General features: G+C 46.8%; 1 non-coding gene across 1 annotated transcript; it reads left to right on the top strand.

Moving 5' to 3' along the window:
• The first annotated feature begins 7,902 nt into the window (after positions 1-7,902).
• On the top strand, positions 7,903-7,975 carry TRNAQ-CUG (transfer RNA glutamine (anticodon CUG)). Its single transcript has one exon. It is a non-coding gene; the product is annotated as a tRNA-Gln (tRNA).
• Positions 7,976-17,712: the final 9,737 nt, after the last annotated feature.

Below are 17,712 nucleotides of genomic sequence, written 5' to 3'. Positions count from 1 at the left end.
CCCATCTAGCAACCAGAAAGGAGCTCCAGAAGACTACAGAAAGGGAAAGGTCTTTTAAAGGCAGAGGGAGAGGAAAAGAGGAAATTATTAGCAAAGAACCCATTGTTTTAGGCAAGGTCACCCTCCTAAAGGGAGCGGAAAGGGTCTATCAGTGAATTTCCTAGTGCTGACCAGGAAATTCCCATGTTGGCTGGCTAAAGGTTACATTCCTAGGATGGTTGAAACTGCAGTCAGGTTAGGTATTAAGTCTTGGTTTACTGACTTGGGGTCTGAGTTTAAGTGGCTCCATTACGGCTCTGTGGTTTTCTTTGTAACATTACCTTTTGAAATCTGTGCCGGTGTGACAGGCGACATATTATGCCATCGTTTTTTAAAATTGTACCTCTTCAACAATCAAATGTAAAAGAAATATTTATTGAGCATTGATTCGGTCTCACGCTCTGTACCCTGGGAACCCGGCAGGGAATAAGACAGGTACTGTTCCACTCTCCCAGTCTCAGGTTCTAGGGAGATGGGGCATGCCTCAACCAAAGTCAACCAATAAACCGGAAGTCGTGGGTTAGAGAGGAAATCAACAGGGCAGCGTGTAATAGAGCGTAAGGGGCGTGTTCTTTGGCTACTGTTGGGAAGAAAAAAAATTCTTTTCACCTTCTAGGTTCTTTGGCTGCTCTAATAATTCAACTGATGTAAGACAGATGTAAAACTAGATTTCTAAACAGAGCAAGCAAGCCTAACTAAGAGAATCTCTCTCAAAATAGGGTCAGGAGGGGCGCCTGGGTGGCTCAGTCGTTAAGCGTCTGCCTTTGGCTCAGGTCATGAACCCAGAGTCCTGGGATCGAGCCCCGCATCGGGCTCCCTGCTCGGCGGGAAGCCTGCTTCTCCCTCTCCCACTCCCCCTGCTGTGTTCCCTCTCTCGCTGTGTCTCTCTCTGTCAAATAAATAAAATCTTTAAAAAAAAAAAAAAAGGGTCAGGAGGCCATAAGGGAGGAGGAATTTATGCATGCCCTCAGTGGGAGAAACTATTAACTTGTAAAACCTTTTCAGCCAGGTGCAGCCCTCACCTCCTCACCAGGGCAACTAGATTATCCGCATTCTTCACTTCGAAAGCCAATGCGCTTTAACAAATTTCAGTCCCTTGTTTGCAAATAAAACCAACCAATCCCAGTTAACCTAGTTTCAATCCCTGTTTTGCATGAAGGAACTAAATGAGAGCTACACTTGTCACTTTTCGCCTTTTTAACTCTGCCCCCTCTTTGTCTTCCTCGGAACATGAATCTGGTTTCAACCAGAATCAGTGTCTCCCGAATTGCAATTTTAATTGCCCAAATAAATGCCCATTTGCTTATATTTTCAGTGGATTCTTTCTCGGTTGAGGCAGGTTTAAACAGGAGAAAAACAGAAGTTTAATAACATGTTTTTAAAAAGAAAACCACAGGCCCAAACTGGTGTCACTTAGACCGAGTTCCCAAACTGGGGCTTAATACCTGATCTAACTGCAGTTTCAGCCTTCCCCAGAAATGTAGTTCTAACTGGTCAGTCAGGACTTTTGCAGTCAGCGCCAAGGAGTTGGCCTCCTGGGTCCTCCATTCCCCAAAGAAAGATGAGGTAATCTGCCTGATAAGACCCCTTGCTTTTCCCAACCTAAGGGAAAGCCACCTGGCCTGGAACAATCCTTTTTTTTTTCTTCTAGTGACTTCTTGCCCCACCCTCCTATTAAAACCTTCCACTTTGCCCTCTAGATGGGATGCTGCCCGATTCGTGAATCATTTAATAAAGCCAATTAAATCTTTAAAATGGACTCGGTTGAATTTTTGTTATTTAACAGTGTGTATCTCTGTGTATGTGGCAGAGACCCAGGAAACTGGAGTAACTCTCCAAAATGGCTGAAGCCATCACCTTAACTATCACCTTCAGCTAAAGACAAAAGAAGATGTTGGGGGTGGGGCACCTGGCTGGCTGACTCAGTCGTGAGACTATGTGACTCTTGATCTCAGAGTCATGAGTTCGAGCCCCACGTTGGTGTAGAGATTACTAAAAAAAAAAAAAAAAAAGTAAACAAAAAAAAAGAAGATGTTGGGATGGGGAGTCAGTTTGGGGAGGCTACCGGGAAAAGCTCAGTAACCAAGGGTAAGGTTGTTACGCAGATTTAACTCATTACCTTCCTCATTGATAAACAGTTTCAGGGCGCCTGGGTGGCTCAGTCGGTGTAGCGTCTTAAGCATTTGCCTTCCGCTCAGGTCACGATCACAGGGTTCCTGGATCAAGCCCCATATCGGGCTCCCTGCTCAGTGAGAAGTCTGCTTCTCCCTCCCCCTCTGCCCCTCCCCCGCCTCATGAGCGCTCTCTATCAAATAAATAAATAAAAGGTTTTTTAAAAAATAAACAAGTTTCTGGAGATTTAGAGCCATCCCCCACCTCTTCCCGGTACAGCCAGGGAGACACTCTTAAAATGGAGATTTCCCTTATAAATGTAAATGTCCCTACAAACGGGGAACTTCTACTGGTTTTTCAGAACTTCTGTGTCTGCAAACTCTCAAAAATAATCAACTCATAATAAATATGCCAAAGGGTCATATTTTGGGGTGGCAAAACTTGCTTCCCCTTACTACCGATGAAGTTAAAACGGTGCCTCCCCTTACGCTCCTCAGCTACCCTGTTTCTTCCTTTGTGAACTGGGGTGTGGTGGGGGGTGGGGGTAAAGGGAAGCTGACAAGAAGCTTGCAGTCATCATAACGATGTCCTACATCTTGTAAAGAGCACACTCCACTCCTCCACCATCCTCTCTGGGCTGGCGACAATGAAATGCTGAGGTGGCCTCGTAGCAGTAGGAGGCCTGTTCCCTGTCTCACCACAAAAGCAGACAGCAGCTGGGCAGGCCCAGTAGAGGTACACACCCCCTCCAACACGCATGCGCGCACACACCCCCCCTGAGGTACGCCATTGCTTGTGACAAGGGATGGTCAGAAGGAAATGATCACCCCAAGGCCCTGAGCAGAAGCTCTGGGCTCTCCCTTCATCCTTACACAGACTCACAGGCCGGACACTTCAAGCCTGGACATTTGCGATTATAACGGAAGCACACACTCTAATTGTGGAAAACTCGTAACGTGTGAGGAAGCCTTCTGCCTCCAAAATACCTCTCCCACAAGCCTCCCCTGTCACTGCCTTTTCCCTGAATTCCTGAGTAGTCAGGAGACATGGTGAGCTCTGGAGGGTAACCCCACGTCCTAGACAGTTTACTTCAACATTTACTACGTTTAGGACTGACTCCTTCACCCTAAACTGGCATTGGGTCTGGAAGTCTTGCTTGAGGAGGACATGCTTTTTCACACCCATAATTTTTGTTTTGGTTTGGTTTGGTTTTTTGTTTTGTTTTTTTCACACCTATAATTTTTTTTTTTTTTTGATTTGCTACAAAACAACTTCATAGCAACAGCAAGGGAAGTCATTGTATGAAGAATGAGAACAAGGCCACGATCCCACCCTATTAATGTGTCAAGTGGGTTCATTTTCCCTGACCTTTTCCTTTGGGGGCATGCCTTCTTCATGCGATGTGAATGACAAGTAGCTTCTAGAAGGTTTGAGTACCTGTAGCTATTGGTGGTAGTGTCAAAGATAGACAAAGGCAGACATTAGAATGGTAGAGACAGATCTTAATCAGTAAGATACTATTGCAACAGGGAAAGGAGGTGAGCGTGAACTGAACTCAGCTTCCATTTGTACGGAGGTGACCTGACCAGGCGTTTTAAAGGGAGTATGAAAAGTAGGATGGCAGTAAGTGGGGACTCATTACTCATGGGGCGCCTGGGTGGCTCAGTCGTTAAGCAGCCGACTCTTGGCTTCGGCTCAGGTTATGATCTCAGGGTCGTGGGATCGAGCTTCCTAGTTGGGCTCTGCGCTCAGCGGGGAGTCCGCTTGAAGATTCTCTCCCTCTGCCCCTCTCCCCGCCCCTCAGTACCCCCTCTCTAAAAAATAATAATTTAAAAAAATGGGAAGTGGGGGAAGGAAGGTTGGTCCATATGAAACCCATCTGGACTTATTAACTGGTCCCTATCAAGGTTAGCCCTTATCTCTCACACAGACTGGGAGACAGGGGCCCTATCTTTAAGTGCTGACTGGAACAGGCAGTAAATGCTTTTCGAAGCCTTGAGTTTTCTCATGCAGGCACTTTAAGGGGGACTAGGTTCATCTTAGGGATGAGGCCTTGAGCTGTTAGAAACTATGTTGGTGTTTGTTCACTGTGGTGCCTAAATGGGGTGTCTCTCTTGATCGGATGGGGGCCCCCAAGTGTGGGGCGACAATCGAGTGGAAGCTGGTGGTGCAGGCAGTGAAAGGATTCACCTGAGGCACAGCAAAGGAGATAGAAGTTTATCGAATACCCTACAAGGGAGCTCTGGGCAGGACAGCAGAAGAGAGGCTGCCTGCCATGAGGCAGTGGGTGGGGGCCGTTTTTAAATCGGGGAGGATGGGGGGTATGGCGACCAATGGAATTCTCCCTTTTTTGGTAACTGTGCCTGGTTGTAAGTAGCCCATTGGTCAGTGAGGGCCTATGGGTACTTCCGGGTGGGTCACCTGAGGGGCCCGCCTGGATTCAGCCAGGGGGTGGCTGTGGGCCTTTCTGCATTCCATTGCTCAAACCTGTTGCCTAAAAGCAGCCTCCACATTCACTTCTTTATAGACCAAGGTGGAGGCCTAAGCAAGAAGAGGGCTCAGAAGAGCCTGGCTAGAATTTGGTCAAGGGGGAAACCTCTGTTAGCAGACCATGCGGCTTCAGTGGGGTATAACATTGATCCCAAGCCCACAAGACAGAGCAATTGAGTTATTCATTGACTGTTGCTCTGAGAGTACTTTATATGTATTCTGGATAAAAGGCCTTTGTCAGGTGATTTGCGGTATTTTCTCCTGGTTTGTGTCTGTTGGGACAGGCAATTCACCACGGGCCATGTGTGTCCCTGCATAGTCTTGCTGGGCGAGGCTCTAACCACCATTTACCCTGACCATTTCTCACGCTGAGGGGCACGCTGTCATACCCCCGACAAAGAGCAGGCCCACTTCTGGTTGTTATAAAAGCAGCGAGTCCCCCGAGCTCAGTGTCTTCCCTGTAACACAGTCCGTGGTCTATATAGGCACCCATGACGGGCCCTTTGCATCGCCCCCGTGGGCCCTGGGCGCATAGGGACTGGCCCAAGCATCATACAGACACTCTGGCTACTACTTTTACGGTGAATAATGAAGCGCCTTGTCTCAGATTCTGCAGCCTGTGTCTTCTGCCGGCATCCACGGAACAAGAACAGGCTAAGCTGATAGTGTGTAGGTAGGATAAAATCTCAGAGCCCGCACAGTGCTTGATAGTTCTGGTGATGAGGATGAGAAGCTGATGGAGGTAGGGATTTCTGGACAAGAGGACGAGGGTCCCCACAAGCCAGGTTAGGGTGTGTGAGAAACCTTCCTGGGATCCAGGAGGGAACACTCTTGCCCAAATGGTGGGCAAGTGAGGAGTAAGGGTGCCCCACTGTCCTTCCTATTAATGAACGTTAGAGGCCAAGTGCTGGGACTGAAAGAAGCCACCTGTTGACACCTGAGTTCTTTTCCTCTCTTTTTTTCCTAGTAGCTACCATCCCAAAAGAAGGTTATCCACACATGCAGGCTATTTACCTTGTAGGCAGTCGTGACCCTCTACCACCTACTTTTTTTTTTAAGATTTTATTTATTTATTTGACACAGAGACAGAGAGAGGGCACAAGCAGGGGGACAAGTAGAGTCCCCGCTGAGCCTGGAGCCCTACTTGGGGCTCGATCCCTAGACCCTGGGATCATGACCTGAGCAGAAGGCAGATGCTTCACCGACTGAGCCACCCAGGCACCCCGCCCCCTACCACCTACTTTTCCTGGGACGTAGTATCCATTTCAGAAGTCACCATTCTCCAGGGCATTTTCAGTTATCACACAATTTCTCCCAGGCTCCATCACAAGATTCCTCCACTGGGCACCGTAGCTCTCCCCCGCCGCCTGCATTTTTATTGGAATACAACTGATGTACAACACTGTATGAGTTTCAGGTGGACAGCATAAAGGTTTGACTTACATATATTGTGAAACAATGACCACAATACGTTTAGTTAACATCTGTCATCTCATGTAGATACAATAAAAAGAAATGGGGAAAAAATGTTTTCCTTGTGATGAGAGAACCCTTAGTGTTAGCGAGCCCTCTTGCTCAACTATAGACCCCAACAGTTACAATCAGAAATAGTCAAGACCACTTAACTCATGCTCAAACTAAAACCCATTGTGCTTATTTCTTATTGCATTTTCTTGAGGCATTGACAATGACCAGAACATTCCAACTGCCACACCAGAAAAGCCCTGATAGTAATGGGATGCCTAGAATACCACACCCAACAGGCCCCCTTCGGTGCCCATGATCATGGGTTGAACACGTACCGACCCCCAGATGCCAGCACCTGAAATAAATTTCTCCCTTTCTCTTTCCCAAACCCTCATCTCTTGAGTTATTGGCTTCTCCTGCGATGAATTTATCTGAGTTTATTGGGCAACAATGTTGGCGAACTCAGCCAGGAGCTGTGCTCTCGATGTGCCCAGCCTCGTCAGGATTCCCCGGTCCAGAGCAGTTGGCCCCGCAGCATGCACACCAGGGCTCACCTGTTCATTTTTCCAGTTAGTGGCTCTGACATATCGGTGAGTAACATTAGGATTTACTCTCTTAACAGCTTCCCTATGAGTCACACACCAGTGTTAGCTGTAGTCCTCATGCTGTATATTACATCCCTAGTACTTATTTGTCTTGTAACTGGAAATTTGTCCCTTTTGACCACCTTCCTCCAATCTCCCCTGCCACCACCCCTGCTTCTGGTAACTACAAGTGTGATCTGTTTTTCCCTAAGTTGGGGACCTTAGTTCTTGATCCCTCTCCTCTGGGTGGGCAGAGCAAGGGATGTTATCATGACAGTGGGACAGCAAGCCATGGAGCCCAAGTTAGAAGGGAATAGGACGATGGTGGCTGATTCAAGGGGTCACCAAAGCTGAAATACACAGTGTCAGAACGAGGGTGCACAGCTTTAGGTAACGAAAACCGTCAGAAGTTCATCTGTTGAGCCCAAATGGGCAGCCACTCAGAATTGAAAGTGATGAACGGCTTTGCTTACTGGTACAGACCTCTCCCTGCCTTCCACACCCCCAGATGGCTGCCTCCTCCTTTACCAGGATTTCAGCCGCTTTAAAAAGGAGTATGTGGGGGGAAGGAACTTGCAGGGAGAGGGACTCAAACTCTTAGGATTGTTGGCAACCAACATCCAAGTCACCATCCCACCTGGTCGTCTGGCAGCAGAGGGCGCTGGTCACAGAGACAGCCCAGGGCTTGAGGTGTCCTGGCTAGAGCAGTGGCCTGTGAGGAGGCACATGGGGAGGAGGCAGATGGGCAGGTACCTCCTGGGGCTAGGAGATGAAGGAGAAAAAGCCTCCAGCCCTTTCCCTCAAGCCGGCCTCCTCCAGTCCTGTCCCCTCCCCCTTCCCTCCTCCCAGCCAGAAAGGCCCAGAGCTGCTGTTCACTCCTTGGTCCATATTCCCATAGGGAACACAAAGAGCCTGAATCCAATTGATAGGGTCTGCGGGGCGCCTGGGCGGCTCAGTCGGTTGAGCGTCTGCCTTCGGCTCAGGTCATGATCCCGGGGTCCTGGGATCAAGCCCCGCATTGGGCTCCGGGCTCCTCAGAACTACTACGAACCAGCAGGACTCAGCTGCTCTCAGAAGTCTGCCCAACCCGCCCCTTGATGAAACTGATCATATTTTTACTGACTCCGGGGCTGTTGCCGATGGCCTAGCCATTTAATCTGCCTCTTGAAAGAGTACACGCTGGTAGATTAAAGACACCCTCTCTTGGGGCACCCGGCTGGCTCAGTTGGAAGAGCATGTGACTCTGGATCTCGGGGTCATGAGTTTGAGCCCCATGTTGGGTGTAGAGATTACTAAAAAAAACCAAAAAGACACCTCTCTTTGGGGTCACAAACTGTGCAAACCAACTATGGACACTTATGGAACTGTCGGGGTCACTCACAGAGATGCCCACAGTAAAGATCCGTTCTCCAGTGAGACCAACCAAAATCAAGCTGCTGATTAAGCCTTCACTACTGAGATTGCCATCGGACGTGGCAACACATCTTTGTGCCCAGGGACTGGGCACAAAGCATAGGACCCTATGTTTCTGATGCAGAAACCAGACTTGTGACTCTTGCAACAAAGGAGGCCACATTGCATGGGCCATTGACCCTGCTCGCTCCTGACAGGTTGACTACATCAGACCTTGGACTGTAGCTCCCAGGGCTACAGATGGTCTCATCACTTTTTTTTCTAAGATTTTATTTATTTATTTGTCAGAAAGAGTAGAGCGCGAGCACAAGCTGGGGGAGGGGTAGAGGGAGAAGCAGGCTCCCTGCTGAGCAGGGAGCCCAATGCGGGGCTCAGTCCCGGGACCCTGGGATCATGACCTGAGCCGAAGGCAGACGCTTAACCGACTGAGCCACCCAGGCGTACCAATGTCTCATCACTTTTGATACGTTTTCAGGTGACGTGTTGCTGTTGTAGTCTGATCAGCTGACTCCCAGCTCTCCAACCCACTTGCAGCCTGACAAATGGTGCACCTTTTTTTCCTCAAGCGTCACCCAGTAATGGGCCAATAGTCAAAAGTATGTGATGCACATTCCGCACTGCATTAGGATCTGATGTTGATGAGCACCAGGACGATGTCTGACTCCACATCCTCTGGGTCCACACACCTTAATGGGCAATTTGGTCACTGAATGCAGCTGTCCCCAGCAAGGGATCTCTTGGCAATGATTAGGGTGAAAGCAGCAGGGGGTGATTGAAGACAAGACGAAGTTATGGGTATTGGGATGGGACATACTGATTATGTGGCCGATTATGTGAAAAGTGCCAACTCTAGTACCTTGAGAGAGAATTCCTGTAGACCTCCAAAGGTGCAAGGATAGGGGGGCAACGAACACTGCTTTTGACCCCGAGATCCGGCATTGCCACCCAAGTCACACAGCAGCTGCCGAGTTCGTAGTCCCCTTCCTCGTGCTATGAAAACACTGTCACCAATGACATGCTGGTCTGAGATTATTTTATCATTCCTGACGCCATGACTGGCAGCTCCTGAAAAGGAACATGATGCGGTGCAGCGTTGTTTCCATCTTATGTCAAGTCATAGGCTTTTCTGACACTCGAGTGGCCTTGGGTTTTGCCATGTATGGATTAAAGCTGCAAATACTTGGTGAACCAAACCCATGGAATGATGACAACAAATCCTGAACTGTGCCTCTTTGGGCTCTATGTTTGTACGTGGGGGCGGGTGGGCCATGGATTATCTCTCCACTGGGGATAGGGACTGCTTTTTGGCCCATCTCTTGTCCCTTATAATTATTGACAAAGACACTGAAGATCATCAGGATAGCTAAGCTCCCTTATGTGTGATGGATACTAGTCTGGCCTTAGACTATATCCTTACAGTCTAAAAGAAGAGCTAGCAGTCCCCTGGGACTTTTCTAGAGTTGGGTGAGACCAGGACTCTGGGAGGCAAGGAGGAGGTCGCTCCTGCCAAGCGGTCTCATCCTGCAGCTTGGAGTTCTGTTGAAAATCCTTTATGAGATAAATTAAGCAGATTCGATCCCAGACGCTGTTGGTCTGATTAATCAGGGTGGCATGCTGATATAAAACTTCAAATTTGGCTAAGAATGTGATGGGCTAAAGGGTGCCGTGTTGGGAGAGGCAATCCACCGTGGGCCGTGAGTGCTTTCGCGCATTTTTTGCCTGGCATGCCAAGACTGGAAGACCCTGACTGCTCTTTGCCTGGCCATTTCTCAGGATTGTTTTTGCATCACGGCCTTGAGGGATGAGGTGATGTCTTCCCCTACACAGAGAGGGCTTGTTTCCACTTGCTCTAAAACCAGTGAATTCCCCAAGCTTGCTGTTCCTCTCCTATAATGTAGCCCACTGCACGTGCCAACACCCATGATAGGTCCACTGCATCACCTCCGTGGGACTTAGGGAGCACGGAGAACCAGCATGAGCCCTCCTCAGATCCTCTGGCTGTTGCTTTGCCAGGAGTAACAAGGTCATTTTCTCACACTCAGGAATCTCGTGTCTTTGCCAATATCCACGAAGCAGTAACAAGTTAAACTTTCAGCTGATAAGTAGGGTAAAATCTCAGATTCTGTACAATTCCTGACAATACCTAGTCTTTTCAATTCCTTACCAGTGACCTCTAAAGAGCACAAGTTTTTAATTTTGATAAAGGCCAATCTATCAATTGTTTCTTTTGTGGATCGTAGTTTTATGTCACAGATAAAAATTCTTTGCCCAATACCAGGTCACACACAGCTTTTCCTGTGCTTGCCTCTAAGAATTTTTACAGTTTGGGGGCACCTGGGTGGCTCAGTCAGTTGAGCGTCTGACTCTTGGTTTTGGCTCAGGTCATGATCTCAGGGTCGTGAGATGGAGCCCCGCATCGGCCTCCGCACTCAGCACAAAGACTGCTTGTTCCTCTCCCTCTGCTCCTCCCCTGTCCTCACTCTTTCTCTCTCTCTCTCAAATAAACACATAAATAAAATATTTAAAAAACTAAATAATTTATAGCAGCAATGTCCACAATAGCCAAACTATGGGAAGAGCCCAGATGTCCATCAACAGATGAATGGATAAAGAAGAGGTATACGCACAATGGAATATTACTCAGCCATCAAAAAAATGAAATCTTACCGTTTGCAACGACATGGTTGGAACTAGAGGGTATTATGCTAAGCAAAATAAGTCAATCAGAGAAAGACAATTATATGATTTCACTCATACGTGGAATTTAAGAAACAAAACAGAGGATCATAGGGGAGGGAAAAATAAAGTAAGACAAAATCAGAGAGAGAGACAAACCATAAGACTCTTAACTCTAGGAAACAAACCGAGAGTTGCTGGAGGGAGGTGGTAGGGGGAGGGGGATAATTGGGTCATAGGCATCAAGGAGAGCACTTGATGAAATGAGCACCGGGTGTTACATGCAACTAATGAATCACTAAACTCTACTTCTGAAACGATCAAAAAAAAGTAAAAATAAATAAATAAAATCTTTAAAAAAGAATTTTTACAGTTTATGTTTTACATTTAGATTTATAATCCAGTTTGGATGAATTTTTGAATAAGGTGTCATTTTGAGGTCAAGGTGTAATTTTTCTTTTTCTTTTTTTGCCTTTTGACGTTCAGTTATTTCAACATGTTTGCTAAAAGGCTATCCTTTCTCCATCAAATTGCTTCTTCGTCTTTGTAACATATTGGTTAGCCATGTGTGTGTAGGTCGATTTCTGGACTGTATTTTGTTCCATTGATATGTGTGTTTATCTCTTCTTCAATACCACACTGTTACATTATAGTATGATAATTTACAAAATAAAACAGATAAAATACAAACATAAGACTTGATCCTATTTCTGCTACAGAATGTGTTTCCTGCAGCGTGGAAGGAGAGTATAATTCATATTCCATACTGTATGATATTGTCATACTGCATCATACTGCATACCTATAAACCAGTGAGCTCATGAAATATTAAATACCTAGATGGTTGGGTTATAAGTGCTTTATATTATGCAGAAACCTTTGGTGTTTTTGTGACATTTGGAAAAATTGGTTTGGATGAGATGGTAAGCATTATTATTTTTCCCATTTAAATTAAGAAAAGATAGAGTTCTGCTATCCAAAACTGTGGCCTCCAACATGTTTTCAGTAATAGTTTAGACTCAAATAATGATGAGTGCATATACAATTTTTTTCCACACTTAAAATTCTAAATAACAACAATGATAGCAATAATAATGATGGGGTTCAGGGGCGCCTGGCTGGCTCAGCTGCTACAGCGTGCAACTCTTGACCTTGGGGTTGTGGGTTCAAGCCCCACGCTGGGTGTAAGGATGACTTTTTTAAAAAAAAAAGATGGGGTTCAGGGCAGTCTGCCCCAAAATATGCCACTTTGGCATATTGATTATTTTGAACTAAAGTTACTTAAGAGGGGGGAGGCAGAGGGAGGGAAAGAATAAAGTTACTTAAGAAACAGCCAGTGCAAGGACACTCTGACCCTCCTCTGAAAACAGGAAATCAGTCTCCCATGTGGAAGGTCCCCTCCCTGTACCAGGAAGATAGAAGGCATCCTTATCACCAGAAGCAGGGAATTCAGAGCCAAGAAGGCTTTATAAACAAACCCTGTCACTTCACCAATTTATTACCCTAAGCCCAAGCTTCTTTGTCTCATCAATTCCTCACAAATTTATTGTTTCTTCGTTTAAAGGTATAAAAGCTGCCTCCTTGGTCACTTCCTTGAGTCTTGTGTTTTTAGGAACCCCTGTATGTATGAAATTAAATTTGTTTTTCTCCTGTTAATCTGTCTTATGTCAATTTAATTATTAGATTAGGCAATGAATCTAGAAGGGAAGAAGGGAAAACTTTTCCTCTCCCATAATATCATGCTCCCACTTAACATAGTACAACTATTCCCTGTACAAAAGAAATCACTCCCGACTTCTTCCCAACAGGGGATGCCCAATGTCTTGTGAATTATCACATCCAGCTCTAAATTCAAGATTGTTGAGGGGCGCCTGGCTGGCTCAGTCAGTAGAGCATGTGATTCTTGATCTTGGGGGTCCTGAGTTCAAGCCCCACGTTGGGTGTGGAGCTTACTTAAAAAAAGAAAATTTAAAAAAGATTGTGGTTCAATGTTCATTTTTCTTTAAGTTTGTCACAATCATGTACTGATATTCTGTAATTTGTGCACTAAATTGTGAAGTTCAACTACCATCAACATACCCTATATAAGGGACAGGGCGAAGAGAATATGTTGACATACCCACAACACACACACACACACACACACACCCCAAAATAAGGAAAAAAGAAAATAGGAGTAGCTACTTCCATTTTGTTTCTGAAACTAGTTACAAGGCCATAGTTGGTATTTATAACTTTTCTTCTACTACCCCTTCTGTTTCTCTTGCCCTCAGCCAGTTTCTCGGCTACCAAGTTCTCTTTGCCTGGCGGACCAAGGTAAAGCTCCATCTCTGAGAGATGTGAGCCCTTTGTAGTGCTGCCTGGATGATGTTGCTGTAATCTTTCATTAACTTTGACCACTGAACACCGCAGGATTAGGAGGGGGGCTCCGAGTCTCGGGCTTAATCCTCCCTGCCTGCATGAAGAGCAACCAAACATCCCTTGATGATCAGGATCAATCACACCAATCAAACTCCCATCTTTCCTGTTGGTCCAGTGACATGTGGAGCTTAGATACTAAATAGCTCGACTGCAGTCTCAACATCCATTCATTTCCATGGAGTCATGGTCATTTCTCCTGGTAGACTGATCCTCAGACCTCTAAGTCCACAAAGGCTAAAATCAAGGCAACAGGAAGAAACTACTTGCAAATGGATGTTGAACAGGCAACCCACTGTTCCAGATGATAAAAAGTAAGATATGACCAGGGTAAGGTATGACCTGTGTGAATTCTGTTGAGCTCTTTCTTGCCTTCTTTTGCTGTAAAATGAGTTCCGTGGTGAGAAGCAGCGTTGAATGGGATATCATGATCGCAAGCATGCCCATGAAAGCGGTATCAGCTGAGATACTGCGGGCAGGGAAGGCGAATCCACACTGCAGTCCCCTCCACGATGGAAGGGGCCCGATGTCATCACCCTGCCCCCAGATGGCTAGTTGGAGCCTCCTCCCACCGCAAGAAAATGATATATATTGGGGCTGTGGCATTGGCCTCTGCTATCGGCAGGTTGGAATTGGACACTAACTGTTCTGATGGCTAGATCAGCTTCGGTGAGGGGAAGTCCCTGTGACTGAGCCTCCGTCCCTGCAACTTTGTACATGGGCCCCCGAGCAAGCTTCAGAATGGTTGGGGGAAAAGGCTGACATTCTTAATGCAAGTCATCTTGTTCACATGATTATTGAGTCTTCATCCCAGTTGATGAACTCTGTTGGGCATTTATATGGAACACAAATGTGTTTATACCCTGTGGCCATCCCTAGAGGGCCAACCACATATTACTTTTCCCAAACCTTCTTGTCACCAATACTATAAATTTTGTTCTTTCCAAGTCCCTGAACATCAAACAGTGTAGAGCCATTACCTTAGGCCATTTCTCCTTCCAAGCAAAGTGAACAACCAGATATACCACTTGAAACGATGTTCTCAGGGAAGGATGATAGGGGATGGTCCCAGGGTCCTGGGATGGAGCCCGGCATCCGCATCGGCATCGGCATCGGGCTCCCTGCTCAGTGGGGGGCCCGCTTCTGCCCCTCCCCCCCTGCTCACGCTCTCTCTCTGTTTTAAATAAATAAATAAATTCTTAAAAAAAAAAAGAAACTATGTTCTCAGGGAAGATTTTGGGCTGTCTGTGCGGGGCTGTGATGTCACGGCTGTATGCTTCTGGCTACGGCCTGTCTGTCATGCGAGCTGGACTTATATAGCTTTGGTTTTTGTCGTTGTTGTTTTTGTTTTTTTAAGATTTTATTTATTTATTTGACAGAGAGATAGAGAGAGAGCACAAATAGGCAGAGAGGCAGGCAGAGGGAAAGGGAGAAGCAGGCTCCCCGCTGAGCAGGGAACCCAACGCGGGGCTCGATCCCAGGACCCTGGGACCATGACCTGAGCTGAAGGCAGACGCTTAACGACTGAGCCACCCAGGCGCCCCTGGACTTACACAGCTTTGAATCATCTCTTCAAACAACTGGTGTGATAGTTAATTTTCTGTGTCAACTTGACCGGGCTGAGGGAGGCCAAACAGCTAGTAAAACATCATTCTGGGTTTGTCTATGAGGGTGTTTCTGGAAGGGATTAGCATTTGATTTGTGACTAAAGGATCACCCCTCACCGATGGAGGCTAGCAGCTGCCAATCCTTCGAGGGCCTGAATGGAACAGTAAGGCGGAGAGAGGGAAAATTCACCCTTCTTGAGCTCAGGTGTCCGTCTTTTCCTGCCCTCAAACACTGGATAAAGTTCCTGGTTCTCAGGCCTTTGGACTCGGACTAAAATTCCACCACCAACTTTCCTGGTTCTCCAGCTTCCAGACAGTAGATTGTGGAACTTCCTGGCCTCCATAACCTTGTGTGTGAGACGATCCCTATAATAAATCTCCTCTTATATATCTACATGTATCCTATTGGTTCTATTTCACGAGAGAACCCTAAGACAACTGGTTAGGGAGAGGTCCCTGGATTAGTCTGCGAGGGCTGCCATAACTATGTATCACAGACGAGGTGGTTTAAAAAGCAGAAATTTATTTTCTCATAGTTCTGGAAGCTGAGAAATCAGACCTAAGATATCGGCAGAGTCGGTTTCTTCCAAAGGCCTCTTTCCGTGCATCTTCACACAATCTTCCCTCTGGGCCTATCTGTGTCCTAATCTCCTCTTCTTATAAGAACACCAGTCCTGTTGGATTAGGGTCTACCTCAGTGACCTCAATTCACCTTAATTACCTGCCTAAAGGCCTTATCTCCAAATACAGTCACATTCTGTGATACTTGACATTGGGACTTCAACATACGAATAGCAGGGACACAAGGCAGTCCATTCCAATCCCCATGAAACCACAACTGTGGGCGGAGAAAGGGAAGGCAGTGTGGCAGACAAAGTCACCCCAGGAGAGTAAACCGCTGCTCATGGACCTTACCTGTCTCTCCATAACCTGCTGAAGGCCAAGTTGTATATATCACATCTATTTCAAGATCCCCCTGTACTCTTCACTAGCCAAACAGGTAGGTCAAACAGGGAGGTGATAGGGCTTACTACCCTGGAAGTTTTCGCCTTGATGGTGGCCCTAATTTCTGGGAGCCCTCCATGCCTGTAGTACTGGTTTGGGTTTGCTCTTCTGAGAGTAGAGCATAGCTTTTAAGAGCATGGACTCTGGAGCTAGTTTGTGGTTTCGATTCTGGTTCCACCAATTACTAATGACCTTGGGCAAGTTGCTTAAACATCCAATGTCTTAATTTCCTTTTCTGTAAAAGATGTACAATGATAGTGTCTACTTTGCAGTGCTGTTGGGTTTTTTCTGTAGTGTTGTTTTGAGGCATCAGGTGTTAATGTATGCAAAGTGCTTGGAAGAGTATCTAAGAGAAAATAAGTGCTGTATATGTTTGCTGTTCCTGCTGCCATTGGAAGGGGAAGGAAGTTCCAGTCTTCCCTCTGGCCCTTCCTAACAGAAAAATTCTCACTCCACAGGTCAGGGAGCCAGTTGGGGTGTTTGGCCAGTTGCTGGTTCTATCTATTACAACTGAAAACCCAGGAACTAGGGAAATTACTACAGAGTGAGTTTGTATACCCACTGGGCCCACCATCCATTGGATTTAAGCCAAAACTCCATTTCTCATTTGACCTTCCCTGGCCCTTGCTCTGACTGTGGGCAACAGTGTTGCTCTGAGCCCTCAGGCTTAGTGTCAGCCCAGAGCCATTGTCCAAAAATCCCTGGACAGTGTGGATTTTTATTTCTCCTCTGAACAGTTACCTTGGGAAATCACTGCAGGTCCTTTTGGGGGATGGCTAGGAAGGTTGACAGGACATAATTATCGTGTTACCATAGCAGCCTTCTTCATGGTCCTTGGTCTCCACTTCATCCTGGAGACTCTGGGGATATGACCTGAGAGGCTGTGACATTATCATGGTGACTCAACTTTCTGTTTGCCAGAATTCTTTTCTTTTTTTAAAAGATTTTATTAATTTATTTGAGAGAAAGCGTGTGTGAGCTGGAGGCAGGGCGGGGAGCAGAGGGAGAGAGAGAAACCCAAGCAGACTCCCCGCTGAGCAGGGAGCCTGACCACTCAAGGCTCGATCCCAGGATCCTGAGATCAAGACTTGAGCTGAAATCAAGAGTCAGACACTTAACCCACTGAGCCATCCAGGCGGTCCCTGTTTGCCAAAATTCTTTTCATGAAATGGGTCATGCTTCTATTTCAGTCCTAGGGCCCCCATGATCTAGTAATCACCACCAAAGATCACTGTTGACCAACCCACTTTGATTGCCACTCTCCCCAGTAGCTCTCTTCTGGGGCATGGTTATCAGCTAGCTTTTGCTGTGAAACAAACCCCTCGAAGCTCAGAGGCTTAAAACAACAGCCATTTATTTAATTAACAGTTGTTGGCCTTTGGCAGCTTGGGCTGGGCCATCCTGCTTGTGTCAGCTGGACTCTCACGTGTCTGTGGGCAGCTGCTGCTGGTGACCTGGGTGACAGGACCTCTAGGAGTGGGCTGGCCATCAGCTGGGGCTACAGGGATGATTGGGGCATAAGTCTCATCTGCTTTGTTCACATGCAGGCAGCGGGCTTCCAAGACTAGCAAGAGTACAGGCCCCAATGCATAAGTACCTTCCCTGCTCGAGGCTGCACTATTTTTGCCAATGTCCTATTGACCAAAGCAAGTCATATGGCAGATTCAAGAGAAAAGAAACAGACCACCTCTTCATGAGAAGATCTGCAAAGTCCACGCAAAGTTCAGGATTCAGGGAGGGGAAACATTTGTCACTACAAATGTCATTCTACCACAGGCACCAATTCCATCCCCCCCCCCCCAGAGCCCTCTCCCTTTCAAGCACATCACCCAGTTTCTTTAGAGAAACACTGTCCATTTTCATCCGGGAGATAACTAGGTGGGGTTTGGGGGGCGATGGTG

This window comes from Halichoerus grypus, chromosome X, assembly GCF_964656455.1.
Source record: "Halichoerus grypus chromosome X, mHalGry1.hap1.1, whole genome shotgun sequence".
Taxonomy (NCBI): Eukaryota; Metazoa; Chordata; class Mammalia; order Carnivora; family Phocidae; genus Halichoerus; species Halichoerus grypus.
The sequence above is the reverse complement of the archived record's forward strand: the minus strand, read 5'-3'. Positions and strand labels throughout refer to the sequence as shown.